Raw genomic sequence first — 18,607 nt, 5'->3', positions numbered from 1 at the left:
TCTGTGTGTACAGTGTTCTGACATGAGGAGCCAGATACATGTCCAGCAGAAGGTTGTCCTTCATTTCATCCAGTAGTTTGAGACAAGAGGCGTACTTGGATTCGTAGAAGGTAAAGATGATGCCATGCACTTGTGGCTCTAACTCTAGAAATAACTTAAAGGTGCTGCTGGAAATTATATTTAGTTGGAAACGCACCAACGCATGCATGCGAACGCATGCATGCGAACGCACGCACACACACACACACACACACACACACACACACACACACACACACACACACACACACACACACACACACACACACACACACACACACACACACACACACACACATGCGCGCAAAGTGGTTAAATTAACGTGTCTACACTGTACTGTACTTACACTTATTAGAGAGAAAAACACGTCCACAGACTTTTTTTCTGAGGATCGACTGACTTTTTAATTGCAAGTATAGACGGACAGTAAAATCCTCAGTGTTGCAGTAATTAATGCCCCATGTAACTCCAAGAGTGTACAAGACTTCTAATGTATGTTACAAAGTGACTAGTTTGTTTTGAGTATGAGTTGGAAGAGACCCCCTGGGGTTGTTTCATTCTGCCATCTTAGAAGTCATTTAGTTGGATTAATTAACACATACACACACAAACATGCGAGCACGCACACGCACAAACACGTGTGCTTGCACAAGCAGACAGAAAATGCTGTCTTAGGAGGAAGGAGGCAGTCCTAACCTATTTTGTGTTTGTTTGGTGTCATTTGAGCCATCACACACAGACATCACTGGATAGCTGCTGTAACCCCATGAGTACAATTTAGTTTTTTTCACTATCCTCTTGCCAGACCCCAGAACAGTGTTTGTGCCAAGTTTGATGAGGATCCGAGCAACGGTGTGCCTGGACAACATGTGGCCTCTGTGGGCCTCTGACACAGTAAGCTAGGTTGTACAACATGGCCCCTGGTGTGATTGTTGTCATGGCAGACCCCTGAACACTGTTTCTCACAAGCCTTGCCAGTCTAGATGTTACGTTTGTGATGTCCACTGTCGACCCACCCTCTAGGCATTTTTAATATGCTATAATAAGGCAACACCGTCATTTCAGTCAGACAATTCTTGGATTGAATTTAGAATATATTTGTATTGAGCCTAGATATATATGAAACATAGTTTGGTCCATTTCAAGCAGAATTATAATAAATGATTTTCCAACTATATTTTGGGAATGGAATGAAATAGACGCCCATAAGGGAATCATTGCGACCGAAGGTTTATCAGTTCTCAGTTTACCATGAGAACCATCACAGCTTGTCCGCGTGTAGACGTGTACACGTGTACACGTGTAGACGTGTAAACGGTCTATGGGCAAACCCATAGACCAGGGTTCCCCAATTAGTTCTCCCCAAGGGCCGAATTATGTCTAGGGTACCAAGCCGAGGGCCACAGCATTGCGGGGGGCAACGGCGGCGTTCCCGCTACTCCAGCGACAAAAAAATAAATAAAATAAAAATAAATACAAATAAGTCACGATTTAAGAACTTTTAAAACATGTTTAATACCTCAAGAAAGAAAGTAAAATAGACCCTTACTGCCTCAAAGATAATCAACAAACTATATAAAAACTGGTAAAACATTGGCCAAATTGTAAAATAATATAAGAAAGAGGCAAACATTTTGAAAATAGCCACACACTCCATATATCTAGGTGTGCCCTGGGATCCTTTGGCTGTGTAAAGTGTGCCCTGGCAGAAAAAAAGTTGAGAAACACTTTGCTGTGTTGTTGCTGCTCTTGTACTACCATTATTATAATTATTATGAGAAATGCACTCCTTAAAGTTAAACAAAATAAGTTAAGAACCAATTAACCAATCTGCTTGAAAAGTATGCGTCAGCTGCTAGTTGGACAGTGCAGAGACATAATTGCCTTCCTTTGATTCATTAACGAGGGGCCGTCAACTACTTATTGGCATCAGCTCCCAGCTAGTGGACACAGACCCACACAAACCTTCCCTCTGCAGTGCTCTGTCTGTCTCATTTCTCCAAAAGCCCTTGAATATGATTGAAAATGATTAAGGATTACTCTGATTATGGTAAGCTTACATTTCATATCGCACTCACCATCACTGTGATGTCAGGGGAACTACTCTACCAGAATGGGTTTGCGCTCTGACATCACGCTCTGGCTTCACTGTGATGCCACACTAACAGAATCCCTTTTATGCTCATATATGGAGTTCCCTGATGTGATCTTACAATAAACTCGAGAAGTCTCTGTGCGTGCGTGCGTACAGGTATAATGGGGTTTGCATTAAAGGGCGGGCGGGGCATTGATTCCCTATTTACATCATTCCCGAGTTGGCCGGCCCCGACTAGACGCTCGGCCAAGCTTCTAGTCAATATTAATGATGCCCTGTTAGAGAGATCCCTGTGATGCCAGGGGGAACAAATACCTTTTATGCCCAATTGCCCATATATGGAGATCCCTGGTGTCCACATCCTTGATGTCCACATCACTGTGGCGTGACCTCTCCCTCAGGGGAACCACTCTACCAGAATGGGTTTGCTGCTCTGACATCACGCTCTGGCTTCACTGTGATGTCACACTAACAGAATCCCTTTTATGCCCATATATGGAGTTCCCTGATGTCAGGCGCGTCGAGCATTGCGTCAACGTCAACGCTGGGAACGCTCCCGTTTTAATCAATGAAGGGTGCTCCACTGCCGACGTCAACGTCAATGTCGGACGCTCAAATTCGCCCCGGTTCTTTTTTTGACGCCGTCCGACGCCGGCACGACGCCGTCATTTTGGTGGAGCCCTAGCCTTAGAGAGATCCCTGTGATGCCAGGGGGAACAAATCCCTTTTATGCCTATATATGGAGATATGGAGATCCCTGTGATGCCAGGGAAACAAATCCCTTTTATGCCCATATATGGACATCCCTGATGTCCACATCACTGCCTGTCGCCCTGAGGCGTCTTACTAGTATAAACAGAGCCCACAGGTGGATGCTGGGGTGGCGGCGTGAGCTAAAAAACCTTTGTGCAGAGTAGAGGATGACACGGGAGTAGCTACGTTGCGCAAGCTGCAAGCTGTTTCTGTCCCTCCGGACGTTCATCAAGAGGGTCTTGTAAATATGTCATGGACCAATGGTTGTCAGTGTTTTAAGCAATTAGAGTGCTATATGGAGACATGGCTGTGCTGCATCATAGGCACAACACCAGTGGTGTAAAGTAACTTTAAGTACAAGCACTGTACTTAAGTATTTGTACTTTCATTGAGTATTTCCAATACTTTCACTTCTACATCTCGGATTCACATATTGTAATTTTACTCTACTACATTTAATTGAAAACTTTAGTTACTAGGTATACTTTTTAGATTTTGATTATCATTACAAAACATACATTTATCACTTTAACCCTATTTAAACTCTACAATCTACAAGGTCCCAATTTGTCTCGATGCAGAATAATATTGATAGTAATGAGACATTTTTAATTTGCCTGTTTGTAAATGGTGGTTATTGGCATGGCTCTATGTCTTTTGGCCAATGGTGCAGTTGGAACTAGCTGTTGTATAATGGTCTACAAACAAGTCTTAATCTTCTCTCTGTGAGTAATACTGCACACCCAACTGCAGTGCAGCTTCTTATCAAAAATATAATAATTGTGCTTGCATGACCCATTTCCAACTCAACGATTCATCAATTATAATTTTTGTCATTAACTGTTCATTGTTATATATAATCCTTTCTCTTTTTTTTACTGAATGTTTAAATTGTTCCTAGTTTAGTTTACAATGCTTCACCTGACAAACAGTAGTCACTAGTTCCATTTTTACACTCTTAGAATTAAATGAATACTGTGTTGTATACTGTAGAAGTGTAGATTGTATAGATAGATAGATAGATAGATAGATAGATAGATAGATAGATAGATAGATACCGGTAGATAGATTGATTTGTACACTTGCACACCTGGGAGATGCCCAGTAGTCTTGTCACAACATAGTCTTGTGCTATTGACCTGACTGGGACCTTCCCAGTGCAACCAGTCTTCAACCAAATTGATTATTTCATTGTAACCAATTCATGTTTTTTTAAATAATAAAAATCAATTAGTTTGATTAACTGTTACATTGCACCCCTGCAGGGGTTTATCGTTCCATTTCTGTACTCGCCAAAACGGCAACCTTGCTGTCCCAAACCCATCTTTCCCCAACCTTCAGATTAACACTATTAGCCCTCATGCCTTCTGTCCAGCATGTCCTGTCGGGACAGTGCAGCAGAGGTGCAGCTGGTGACGTGGCTTCCCACAGAAAAGGGAAATACTATTTCAGGAGGCCTCCTTGCCTTGTTGTCCTATTTTCGAGGAGGAAGAAGCGGGCCAGCTCCTCAGAGAGTATACCTGCTCCTCCTCTTAGAGACAGCCGGCTGAAGAGGAGATAGGGGAAACCCTGCTCGCAATGACATCATGTCTTCCATCTTTTCTATTTTAAAGGTTGTTTTAAGGGTATGCAGACGGGACAGTGAAGAGCTTTGTGAGCTTATAGATCGTCTACTTTCAGGCCGTGACTTGTTGTACGGCAAAGTATGAGTCTGGCTTAAAAGGGAAGGTACAGAGAGGTGGTGACAGGCCGAGTACAGTACAAGGGGTGAGAACAGAACCCGGATGCTGCAGTTATACGAGGTCGAACGCATTAACTGATTGAGCCACCCGGGCGCGACGGCAGTTTTTCATTTTGAAAGGCTATTTTTCAGGCACTTGTGCTTAATTTAGACGGGCCGATGAAGAGAGACAAGTGAGAGGAGGAGGGATGACATGCAGCACAGCCCCTGAGATGGGAATGGATGCCAGGATGTTGTGGTTTATTTGGCACTTGAGGGGCCCTATTTTTGGGAAACCGGCACAACAGCTTGAATATACTTGAAGAAGTCAACATATTACAATGACAATATTTTTTATATGTTTTGGCAAGTGAAAATGTTCCTCCCTCATATTTATCTCCAATATGTTAGAGTATTTAGCTGATTTATTGTATTTGGAATCATTTGACATAATTATTTTCAATGAGGACTGTGACTCATCATTTCACTTACTTGTATGCCTTCCTCTATTTGCAGAATGTTATATAATCATGTCTTTAGTTAGGCAGACAGGCCCCTGATCACTGACACCACACCATAACAGTCTAAGTGTGCAGCTTAGCTCTGTACTAGAGAATGTGTGTGTGTGTGTGTGTGTGTGTGTGTGTGTGTGTGTGTGTGTGTGTGTGTGTGTGTGTGTGTGTGTGTGTGTGTGTGTGTGTGTGTGTGTGTGTGTGCGTGCGTGCGTGCGTGCGTGCGTGCGTGCGTGCGTGCGTGCGTGCGTGCGTGCGTGCGTGCGTGCGTGCGTGGCGGCATGGTGAGACGCCAGAGCCCAGAGGACGCCAGTGTTGTTTGTTATGTAAACAACAGCTACTGTAACTAACAACCACACACATGTTCTAACTACGAGCATTAATGTACAGTTGTAGCCATGCCTAGAACTTCGTTGTTTTAGGGGCAAGGCCAATTGGCCTTTGTTGTTGTCAATTTTGGGAGGGCACAAAGGCCAAATGCTAAGGCCATCAAATAAAACAAGGTTTAGTCCATTGAAAGAATTAATTGAATTTAAGTGTTAGGATGATTTTGAAATGTAGACTATCTGCAGTGAAATCTCAGCCCTGCACAAATCAAACTTACTGCATTGGTCATGGGTCATCAACCCCTGGGCTTGTGATGGACATTTTCCTCAAAATATATTTTTGCCACAGACATACAAAAGGAGTGGTGAATAATATTACCATGAATAAAATACTAAATGTATATTAGTCCAGTAGACATGGAGAACACATGCTGTGTTTTTAAAGTGGGAGAGCGGTTAGTCATCCCTTTGAACTTTATTTTATAGTAGGAAAGTAGGAAAGCTGAGAGGGAAGGTGTAGATAGAGCAATTTATAATCCATTTTGAAAAGATGCTTTAAAAGTCAAGTGTATTATTGTTATTAATTCCATGGCCATCTCTGAACCTTTTACTACTTTCTTACCTCAATTTTTTCCAAAGTGATGGCTTTGAACTTTTCAAAGCACTAAAGGCAATTAGAGAAGAATTGTCATATTGACATCATCCACATTATTCATTTGCTTATAAGAATCCCAGATAAGAACCCCAGTGTTAATGTCAAAGGGCATTTGAGAAACACAGCTCTTAAACTGTTCAGATCATTCATTGCCTTGGAAGACATGTTTTGGTATGGTTCTCTGCAATGGCGTTTCTGGGTGTACTGGCACCAGTGGTTCTCAAAGTCCAGGGGTCCTTGAGCGGGTATTAAGAGGATATTAAGTAAAATTGTTTTAAAAAAAACTGTTGTCATCTGCCGTAGCCGTACAAAGCTTAAATTGGCTAATGACAAGAAAGAGACAGAGGGGAAAGTGGTACAGTCAGCTGGGGCATTAAGGCCACTGTGGCCTCAGGTCATGCCACTTTTTGAAGGGGCACAAGGCCAAACTGAGGGGCAAGGACGGCCATGGCCTTCATGGCCTCCCTGAAATTCCTGCCCTGGTTGTAGCTGCAGATTTTTAGAGCAATGCCCACAGATCAATTCTGTGGCTATGTGCTTGACCACAAACAAGATGTACTTGGCGACGTAGTCTCCTGGTGACCGACGCTACCTCGCGGCACCTCCCGTGAACCATGAACAGCTGCCTGGGGGAGACCAGGGAGAGTAAAGTGGTCCCGGTGACTTCCTTGCTTTGTGTCCGTCCGCTTCCATGCCCATGAGAGGGAAACGGAGGGCGCATTGTCACCGGACGACGGTGCGAGACTGTGAACTTTTTGCTTTCTCTGGTGTTCCAGCCTGGGACATGCCTGGGATGTCCAGAGGCGAGTCAGAAGGACTAGCAAAGTGTTGCATTGTCTCTGCTATGGTTGGTGGTGGTCGCCATATATTATGGCGGAGAGACGCATCCGACATTCTTGTTGTATTAGGAAAACATGTGCCATGACTTTGTAAATGTTGCTTAACTGCACCTGTAATGTTTGTTGTGTTTTATTGTGTGGACATGAAATAACTGTTCAAAAGTATGTGTGTGTGTGTGTGTGTGTGTGGGGGGGGGGGGATTTACCACAATAAAGCACCTGGTGCTACTGCCCTGCTTCATTCATCTGCATCTGATTGACTTAGTGCACTAATGCTATTTGATCATATATTGAAGAATAAATAAACCATGAATGTTTATTCTCATGCTTACAGCTGTATGTATGGTCAGAGCTGTGCTTAAATGTATGCACATTAATCATAATCACAAGTAATCGTCGATACATTCCGTTTCTTGGAAATGATGTCCACACTTTGTGCACACATACAAGAACAAAGCCCCAGAAATCAGCAGTGCATTCGACAATAAGGAAACTCTTTAGTCCGCCTAGTACTATCAAACACCTCAGTGTTAATTTATCCATTTGTGACTCTGAAAGTTTACAAGATTAATGTAACAAAATGGAATCCATTTGGTTACATAAAAATTAAGGATTTTACTGTGAATGTGTCATCATCTCTTGCTTTTTCTTTTTTCTTTAGACCTTTATCAGGAGTTGTTTCTCAGACCAGCCAGGTCCAGGAAATACCATTCTCAGTTTTGACCGATCAGCTGTGCTGATAAAATACTGCCTCTCTGTCACGGCTAAACCCCATAATGTGCTACCTACTGCAGTTTGACCTCAGAGGACTCCTCATCCTCCATATTCAACACACACATGCTTCAGACCAGGGATAGAGTAGAATAGAATAGAATAGAATAGAATAGAATAGCCCCACATGATGGTGCACACCCAGTTAGACAGATGGACGGACAGACAGACAGACAGACAGACAGACAGACAGACAGACAGACAGACAGACAGACAGACAGACAGACAGACAGACAGACAGACAGACAGACAGACAGACAGACCTTTATTAATCCTGAGGGAAATTCAGTCATCACTCTTAGTTCTAAGAACTAAGAGTGATGACCCTATAATTGAAGAGAAACGTTATTTTCCACATGCAGGCACAATTATATTGTAATTATTTGACGATCCTATCTTGAGTCAGCAGTGAGTGCTTGGCGCCTTGCTCAAAGACACTTAAACAGGACACATTGCTGAAGATCATGATTCATTGGCCATGGCTGGGATTACAACCGATAACATTTCAGTTATGGCACAGGCTATCTAGCCACTGGAGTCTAGTGTTTCTCAAATGGGTGTACGTGTACCCCTAGGGGTACGTGGAGGTACTGCAGGGGGTACTCGAGAAAATGCCCCTAAAAAAAAAAGAAATAGAAGTATAAATCATGATAATATTATTCATAGTAAAATAATTCATTACAATTGAATTAGGAGAAAAACATTTTCTGTTATGTTTAATGATGACACTTGGAGACACTTGTTGTGAGCTTGATAGTTGCTAATCCAAATTCGGTACCAGGCAACTGGGATGTGTTTGAATGTTGTTCGAATGTAAGTTATTGATATGAAAACTGGACTTAAATATTATGGCCACAGTGTTGAAAATAAATCTGCTCATGAGGCTCCGTTTGAAACTCTCACTCCCTTTCTTATTTTTTGTATCCATTCTACAAATCCACATGATTGTTGCCTCAAAGTAGCATCATTGTGATGGAATGAAAACCAAATGACACTGAATCAAGTACTGTGCTGAATCAAGCAACTAGATTTTGCCTGTGGGAAAGAATTGCCTCACCTTCTTTGTCTGTGCATTGTCTTTTAGCCAAAGGAACCTGTGCCCTAGCTTTACCACAGGGATATGTGATGAATTACATGATGTTAATAGCTAGTGTAAGCATTTAGCTTATACGCTAATATCCAGAAGCACCACTCCAAGTATAACTGCAGAATAAACTTCACATCCGGGATTATCAACATAAACGGACAGTAAGGAGTTAGGCCTAGAGCTAAAGGGTCAGAGCTAATGTGGCCAGATAATATTCTTGTTATCCTATGTCGGGGAGAATTGCCAGTACCAGAATAGACAAGAGATAAGAAGAGGGATAGAATAAGCTTCTTTTTTTAACTTAATAAATGAAAAGTAGTATACCCAGCCCAGACATTAAGCAGTCTTTGTGCATCAGCAGGGTTGAAGAGAGCAGCTGGTGACTAAATCTGCTATATGGGCTTTGACGCCTTATATGATAGGAGATTATTTAAAACCCGGCCAGCGCCTCTGTTGACACTGACACAGACACTGCCTTCTTTTCAGGAAGCTCATTCTCCCTGCTGCCATAAGAAATCTCAGAAAAAATACATATTCTCCCCTTTAGCAACTAAAGCCATGGTGCCTTAGGCAATGTGCATCCCACAATCGCTTTTTTCTTGCATTAACGTAGAGCTTTAATCCATGGGTTTCTCGATCAGTGAGAGCAGATGCAATGCTCCACAAAGTCAAATATTTATACATCTCAAAGCCAGATGGAGTTTTTTTCCTATTCGCTTTTGAATATGAATTGAATACCGGTATGCCAAGATGAAGATGTGTGCATAGAATATAGAATAGGATTGACAGCACCTGTGAGCATGTCTAATAGAGCTCCCACTGGATCAAAAGGGAATTAGATTGTACATTTAAAAGCCCATGTGACAAGAAATATTCTGAGTTTAATGTTTATTAGTATGACATTTCATTGACCTTGTTTTAAAAACACCCCAGGCTTATTTGTTAAGAGTAAATGGAAACAAGACATGGGGGGAATTTATAAAAGGAGTGCGGCTGCTACACCCACGTGAATAAGACAAAGTGAAACCGTGTAATTCTCAAAGCACTCCCAAAGGCTAAATGCACCCCTAACTGTGCTGCCAAGCATGCTATTTTCACATACCGGTATTTTAAAGATGTAATATTTCGTGTGTAACTCGCCCCTTTCTATGCAAATGATCGAGCCTCATTGCAAAAAATAAAATCACACCCGTGTGAACTGAGCGGTGGTTGTGGAGGCTGCGCAACAGCAAAACAAATATATATATATTGTGTGTGTGTGTGTGTGTGTGTGTGTGTGTGTGTGTGTGTGTGTGTGTGTGTGTGGGTGGGTGGGTGTCTGGCCTGGCCTGGCCTGAACAACAGCGCCCCTCCCTTAACATGTGTGGTCACAAAAGGTACTACATACAGGCTACATACACCATACAGACAGACACGCATACAGACAGACAGACAGACAGACAGACAGACCCACACACACGGCCACGTATAGGAGCGTTGTGACCACCGCTCAAAAAAAAAAGTCAAATACACACCAGTGCTAATAGAGACATGGAGTGAACAGTATTGGAGTTTGAGGTAAATGAACATTACACAGAATGACATTATAAGGGGTATCATAACCAGTCTTTCCAGTGATCAAGGCAGCAGTGATAGTAACCTGGGAAAGGTGTTTTAGGTGTGATTATGAATGGTTCAGGGGTAGTCCAGGAACTCTTTTTAGGTCACAGACCGGATTGGTGAAAATGTGACTTTGTGCGGTCCAAATTACTTTTTATCTTTACATGCCTGCTCCCAATGCTGAAAGGCATGAATGCTTTCATCATAGTATTCAGGCACAACACACAAAACATGATTGCGACCGTAAGGTCGCAGTTTAGTATCAAAACCTCCACCGGTCGTCCGTCACGTCCGTCACGTCCGTCACGTCACACGTCACACGTCACACCTTTGCCCTGCTCATATCTGGGCTCGTTTGTGTATTGTATGACATCACGCCACATCATCGGCTGAGGACTGTGTGATGTCATCATATCTCCATATATGGAGACATAAGTTGCTCATGCCCAAATATGGGCTGGTGAGGTCAGACTTAGTGTGATGCGTAGGTTATCTCCATATATGGAGATTCAACTTCAATGAGTAACCATGGCAAATCACACCGTACACAAATGACCCTTATATAAGACCGGCATTATCTACCGACAGCTGCTATAAGCCAACCCTGGCGATAAGGTCTGAGTCGAAGAAATGCTTCTTTCCTGGCAAGAATTGTCCCTTTATACTGTAGGGCTCGTTTGTGTATTGTATGACATCACGCCACATCATCGGCTGAGGACTGTGTGATGTCATCATATCTCCATATATGGAGACATAAGTTGCTCATGCCCAAATATGGGCTGGTGAGGTCAGACTTAGTGTGATGCGTAGGTTATCTCCATATATGGAGATTCAACTTCAATGAGTAACCATGGCAAACTGTCAACTGCCCGTATGTCTTGATAATTGGTAAAACAAACTTTTGGCCTATTTGTGGAGATAAGCGACCAACGGTCGCTTATCTCCCGATTAGGGAGTCTTACTGGTGACTAAATGTGTATATTTATTTGCATTGCATGGTTTGTCATGTGTGTACGGGCGCTCTCAGCCCGCAGTGTCCAAGCACCAAACGGCCTTTCAGCATGCCTTTTTCCATTCAAGGTTTAATTGGCACTAGGTAACCATGCTGATTTACATTTTAATTATAGCAAAGAACAAATTCAAACAATAAAATGAACATTGAATACCACTAGGTTTGGGAAAATGTTTTTACGTAGCCCACAGAACAAAATTAAATCTTCTTGTATTATGTACTGTACGTTCATGAATGACGTTGAATGTGTGGGTATTGCTGCTCTATTCATTAATGCTCCATACTTTTTGGTCTCATTTCACTCTGTCCAACATTGTAACTCATGTGACAGTTTGGTGGGGTCGAGCAATATACAGAAATATTTGGTTGAAGACCAGACATGCTGCTGCATTCGGGATCATTTGGAGGGGCTTCAGTAAGCATGGCATGATGAGTGCCAGTTGGTTTGATGGATAAGTTATGTTGATGATGGTAGAAATACATGGGTGTAGATCAGAGCAATGGTCAGGAAGATTGAGGAGGGGAAGGGGTCTAGAGCAGCGGTTCCCAATCCTTTTAGCTCGAGACCCAAAAGAGAAATTATACGTTTGCCTGGGACCCAAACTAGTGAAAACAGCAGATCGCAATGCGTCACTTCGCACCGCGTTGTGAGTTTGTAGATCAGCTATTTTCACTACTTCTTAACTCATCTGGTGCCGATCCCGAACTAGTTCGGCTTTATTTCAATCCAATACAATCTTTTTTTTATTAATTCACTTACCCCGAGCTGCTTGTAGAGTCGTGGGTGGTCCTGGCTTGCTAGCCGCTAGCCAGCTAGCCGTTCTACTCTGTCCGACGATATATTCCATTAAAAATGGTTTAAAATACATTTTTGAGCTCCCCAATGTTCACCCGATGTTCGGCGCCGCTTCCGATGAGTACACGAGTGTGCCGATCCCGAAGTAGTTCGGCTTTATTTAATTAAATGAATAAAATGATAAGAGGCCTTCTGAAGCCTGGCTTGATTTTTGTAGCTACTAGCCGAAAGCTAACAACGTCCCGGCCAGCCGTAATTTGCGAACGCAATCGCCAATCTCCGCCTAATCCAATGAAAGACCGCATCTTTAAAGGCTTATATCTCTTTTTTGTGTTTTAGGGAAGCGGCGCGAGGTTTATTTACGGCGAAATCGCCCAAAAATGATCTTTTAGATGACAAAATGGGAATAGCCATTCTGTTAGCATCTTCATCCGGGTCATTTCCATGCCGTGCATGAACGTGAGCACGTCAGGTCCTGGAAGCTGAAGTCCTGGAAGCTAAAGCGCTCGCCTATGAGAGATGCGCTGGCATTCTTTGGCCCCTAGAGGGCACTGGCACTCAAAGAGTTAATTAATTTGCTGTCTAATTCATGGAATTTCCAATGTATTTATTTTTTATCATGAAAATCTTTGCTTTTTTGGGAATGATTTTTTTTTCTTAATTTTTTTTATACTAATTGAAAACAAAATGTAGGAAACTAATTTACTTTAACTAAATTAAGGGACCCATAAAAATGTGTCCGTAACTCACATTTAATGGGCCCACATTTAATGGGTCCTGAATGGGAAACAGTCTGGAGGATGACACCAGTTTTAGGAATTCATCTGAAGAGAGAGGAGAATGATATGTCAGACTTATATAGCACTTTTCTAAGTACTCAAAGACTCTTTACAGAAAACAAAACAAAAACCTTTAATAAAGCCAAGAACATACTGTATAAGAGAAATAGGGCTAAGGGGCATTTCATTTGTGAGAAGATGGGAGAAATAGCTTCTGGTGCCATCAAACTTTCTTATCAGGATGGGGTATCGTGGTGACAGGTAGTCTACCTGTCACCACGATACCCCATCCTGATAAGAAAGTTACCTGAGGTAGAGGGGGTTTAAGGAGGAAGGAGAAGGTGGAAAAAAACTTCCGTTGGTTGGAGGCAGAATCCTAGCTCAGTGGAAAGAGGAGAGAGAAGTGAATGAAAGTAGGAGAGGTCATCTGATTGCCCCGCCCTGTGCCGGAGAGAGTAGAGAGTGAAGGCCTGTCCATACTTTGACCGAAACCGCCGTTTTCGGTCAAAAGGTCCATTTCAACTATAAAATTAAATTCCTCGAAATTTCTGGAATGCTTTTTCTCCGAACAATAGTTTTGAAATTTGCACAACGAGATGTTGTGACTCGCCGAAATCTAGTTTGGTGAAACGGCAAACGTGATTGGTCGGATGGATCACGTGTGTGTTCACAAGAAGACGGTTGATGCTGGTGGTGGCCACAACACTGTCCCAAAGCTGTTCATCCAGCTGCAGTGGCTCGGACATACCCCCGCCGGCTAGATGTGCTCGCCTCCTCCTCAGCTGCACAAAGCAGGGCAAAATCCTCCTCCTCCTCTGCCTCCTCGTCTTCCTCCTCCTCCATAACCTCCACAATACGTGCCACCGCTTCCAACTTTTCCATCTCTGCCGTTGCTGCTGTTGTTGTCTCTCTCTCTCTCTTCTCTCCTGTTCTCTTTCTCCTCACAATGCGCCTCGCCGCCTCCTACACCACACGCATCATGGTGTACGCTTTTCCCTGAACCCTCCTCCGAACAGGAGCGAAGTATGAACATCCAACGCTTTTTTTTCGGAAAAGATAAAAAATAAAAAAGTGTATTTTTCAACCGAAAAGTTCGGTTCTGTGGAAGTATGGAGAGGCCTTAAGGAGGAGCCAGGAGTCAGTTGAGAGGGAGGGGAAGGAACCATGGAAGGAAATATAGGAGAGGATAGAAGAAGAAGAGAGAGAGAAGGGATTTAGGGACAAATTAGGTTCAGTCAAGTTGTGACAGTTTGAGGTGGCATAGGTTTAGGTAGGAGAGTGGAGAGAGATGGATGGGGATATAAAGTGCTGATCTGAGATATGACGGGGAGTAAGAGGTTAGAGAGTTAAGGAGAGCGGGTCCACTAGGTGCAATATAGTGCCAGTTGTATGAGTAGGAGTTGGTAAGGAGAGTTCAAATGAAGATACTTGTCTGCAGATAGTTTTAGATCACCTAGTAGAATGAGACGGGTGCCATCTTTTGGAGAGGAACTGACAAGGATCCAGCTCTTCCAGGCAGGGGTGTCGCACCAAATTCTGGGCCCTGGGTACAAGGAATCACTGCAGGCCCCCCATGAATGCTCTTCATAGGGGGAGGGGGTTTAACCCATTTAGACTGGCAACGCATTATTACGCATTATTTTGTGCTTTAACTATTGGAAAATAGCAGATATACAAGCTCATAGCGCGGTGCTGCGAGCTTGTAGATCTGCTTTTTAAAGTCTTTGAATATTTTTTTTTGAAAAAAACTATGTTTCTATGTCAGTGGTGCTCAACCTTTTTCATGTCAAGGACCCCCAAAATGATATGTATTTGGCCACAGACCCCCATCTCAAAATATTTCGTTCCAGGGACCCCCCAGAGGCAACATTTTAGTTAGAAAATACATATATTCAAAGTTTTCACACATTTTCACAACTTTTCAAAAAGTAGCAGATCTACAAGCTCTCAGCTGTGAGCTTGTACTGTATATCTGCTATTTTTCAATAATTTCCACCTGTCTTTCTGTTTTACCTGACCCTCTCGCCTCTAAACGACTGTTGTGCAGCTGCTTTTTGTCGATAAGCCATGACGAGGTCTGGCTCCTCAGACAAATTACATCATAGTGGGTTGAAAAAGGAAGAAAAGGAAGGCTAGCTAGTATGAAAGCCCTGGGGGAATGCCTGCTGACTAGATAGTCATCAGGGTAAATGTGTGTAAAACCAAGGAGTGGACAACCTGTGTTTTATTTAACATTATCTTTATTTGTAAATAAGTACATCAACTGCTTTGCGGCATCTTACAGTACATTTTAACCATTTCAGTACTACTGTATTATCAATATTGAAAGGTAGTTGTAGTGCATAGGTTAGAGTAGGGTCTGGTTGGTGGAAATGAGTGAGTTAGGATTGGAGGATATGAATGGGTTGTGCCATTCTTTTTTTTTTTTTTAGTATAGTTTATTTCGGTTAATCATTTTAAAAACAAATACAGTGCAGTTTTGTCATCAAAATGCAAATTGTCCGAAAAGGTATGGGCTGAAGCTAAAGCTTATAATGCCCACCTTTTTTCATATAAAAATAAATGATCAAAATCGCACAGAGAGAAAAAAATTATAATAACAATAATGATAATAATAATTTAAAAAAGCAAAACAAAGGAATTTTAACCATCTTAAAGCTTCACAGATTACAATTTGAATCAAACAAAAGAAAAGTAGATCAAACAAAAGAACATTTTATCAATCAATATATACATTAACACTTTTAATTATCCAGTTTCTATATATTTTTTAATTAATTTGGCTTTATATGTTTTTTTGAATATTTTTATTGAGTTGGACATTTTAAGGTCCTTATCTATGGAGATATGACAAAGCTCAGTTCTGGGAAATGCGAGGGTACCTATCCTCCATAAATTGGTCCAGTGTCTTCAAGGAAGAAGATCCTGAAATAATCTGCACCAATCTTACCAACTTACTGCAAGATGCCATGGCTGCATTCATACCAAATAAGATCATCACCAGAAAGCCTGGAGATAAAGCTTGGTTTGATGAACAGTGCAGAAGAGCAGCCACGAAAAAGCGACGGCTCTACCACAAGATGCAAACATCTAACGATCTGGCTTCAAAACAAAGGTTTCTTGAAGCAAGAGCAGCGTTCAATCAAACAGAAAAACGAGCAAAGAGACAATATAACAACAAACTGAAGAAAGATCTATCGGACAACACACTTAGCTCAAAGAAGTGGTGGGGTATTGTGAACTCACTTTCAGGGAGAAGTGGCTTTACAGACGTCCCAGTCATTGAACACCAGGGCATTCCCCACATCTCAGCAAGTGAAAAGGCCAACATCTTCTGCCAAACCTTTGCGGACAAGTGTACATTGCCTGGGGCATCTGCGCAACCTCAGCTTCAGGGCCCATTACCATCCTCTTATCTCGGCGATGTTCACTTTAAACCCAAAGATGTAAGGAACATCCAACGCAACCTGGACCCAGGAAGGGCCTCAGGGCCTGATGAAATTCCAGCTAGGGTCCTCAAGGAGTGTGCTGCAGAATTGGCCAGTCCCCTCAGCCGTCTCTTCCAACTCCTTTTCTCTCATGGCTTGTTCCCCGACCAATGGAAAACTGCTAGAGTGATCCCAATTCACAAAAGGGACTCTAAATCAGATCCATCTAAGTACCGTCCCATATCCCTGCTCTCTGTCATCAGCAAAGTCATGGAATCCTCTGTCCACAAACAGCTACAGAGATATCTCCTCCGCCATGATCTTATCTCCAATAAACAATACGGATTCAGACCAAACCACAGCACAGCCGACCTTCTGACAGTTTTGTCTCAGACATGGAACAACATTCTCGACAAAGGTGGCGAAGTGTATATCGTCGCACTGGACATTAAGGGTGCATTTGACCAGGTCTGGCACAATGGCCTTTGTGCAAAGCTCGCCTCAAAAGGCATAACTGGCAGATTGCATGTCTGGCTACAGAACTACCTAGAAGGAAGATCCATCAAAGTTGTGCTTTCTGGTCAGTCCTCATCACCACGTCCCATCAATGCATCTGTACCCCAGGGATCCATTCTCGGCCCAACGTTATTCTCCATCTTCATAGATGATGTTGTGGAACAGTGTGAGAACAACATATTTCTATATGCAGACGATTCCACCATTTTCGCACCTATCACATCATCAAATGGGCCTGAGGTGGCTGCGTCCCTAAACAAAGACCTTGAAAACATCCGAAAGTGGGCTAATGCCTGGAAGGTCACTTTCGAACCCAGTAAGTGCAAGGCTATAATCCTGTCAAGGAAGAGGAAGCCATCTCGCCCAGACCTTTTCTTTGGGACCACCAAAATCAAGCTCAGCGAGCAGATGGAAATTCTGGGTCTTTGTATCGACAGCAAAATCACTTGGACCAGCCATCTGTCCAACATCTGTAAACGTGCTGGACAACGTCTGGGAGCACTGCATAAGCTGGCCAACAAGCTGGATGTTAAAGGCAGAGCCAACATCTACAAAACCCAAGTCAGGAGTATTATGGAGTACTCCTGTCTAGCCTGGATGAATGCCTCTCAGACAACTCTCAGTCAGCTAGACATCATCCAAAAAAAGGCACTGAAAATCATTGGGGTGGATGAAGACCTTGCCCTACAGCAGTATGCCATCAGCAAGCTGAGTCATCGTAGAACAGTTGCAGCAACAACCGTTCTTTACAAGATGCACACTCCCAGCTGTCCAGTGGCTCTCAAAGCATTGCTACCCAAACCTCTCAAACCAGGTCGTATCACCAGGAGGGCACCACCAAGCCACGCCCTGGAAACCCCTCCGTCAAACACCAAATGCCTCGATAGGAGCTTTCTCCACTGTGCTATTACAACATGGAACAGCCTGCCCCCTGCTGTTGTTGGAGACATTACAGCAAGCAGTATTCATGCCTTTAAGAAGAGGCTGAACAGACACCTCCTCAGCATGTGACTGTAATCCCATAAAGCTCAAGGACATTTAATCACCAAACAATCAGTTTATATACCCCTGACTGAGTAGCTGCAGATCAATGATAGGTTCTTTGAATGTTTTTTCATAAAGCCTGTATCTGTATAAGCTTAATAAAAAAAAAAAAAAAAAAAAAAAAAAAAATCTAGTGAGTTCCACAGATTTACCCCTATGACAGATACATCTGCCTTTTGAGTTTGTCTTTCCATCATTTTTCTTAAATATTGCAGTTCCCCTTAATTCATATTTAGATTCTCGTGACTTGAACAGCTCCTGCATGCAAATTGGAAGTGTTTTGTTGTGTGCCTTGTACATTATTGCTGTGGAGTGGAGTTTGACTAGATCTTCAAATTTCAGTGTGTAATTGTCGATAAATAATGGATTTGTTGGTGCATAATAATCGGCCAGATTTACCATTCTTATTGCCTTTTTTTGAAGCATGATGATAGGATGAATGATTGTTTTATATGTGTTTCCCCACACTTCTACACAGTATGTTAAATATGGCAAAAATAAGGCGCAGTACAGGGTCTGGAGTGATTTTTTGTTGATGAGACCTTTCATTTTATAAAGAATTGCAATGGTTTTGGCTAATTTTCTTTTTACATTTTCTATGTGTGGCTTCCAACAGAGTTTGCTATCGATGGTTAT

The 18,607-nt window shown here is 42.5% G+C and overlaps 1 protein-coding gene across 1 annotated transcript in view; it reads left to right on the top strand.

Annotated features, from left to right (window-relative positions):
* ntrk3b (neurotrophic tyrosine kinase, receptor, type 3b) overlaps nucleotides 1–18,607 on the top strand; it is a 263,519-nt gene that overhangs the window by 114,007 nt on the left and 130,905 nt on the right. The gene's annotated exons all lie outside the window — the stretch shown is intronic.

Source organism: Nannobrachium achirus, assembly GCF_963921795.1.
Source record: "Nannobrachium achirus genome assembly, chromosome: 7".
Lineage (NCBI taxonomy): Eukaryota > Metazoa > Chordata > Actinopteri > Myctophiformes > Myctophidae > Nannobrachium > Nannobrachium achirus.
This window is presented reverse-complemented; position numbering and strand designations above follow the sequence as displayed.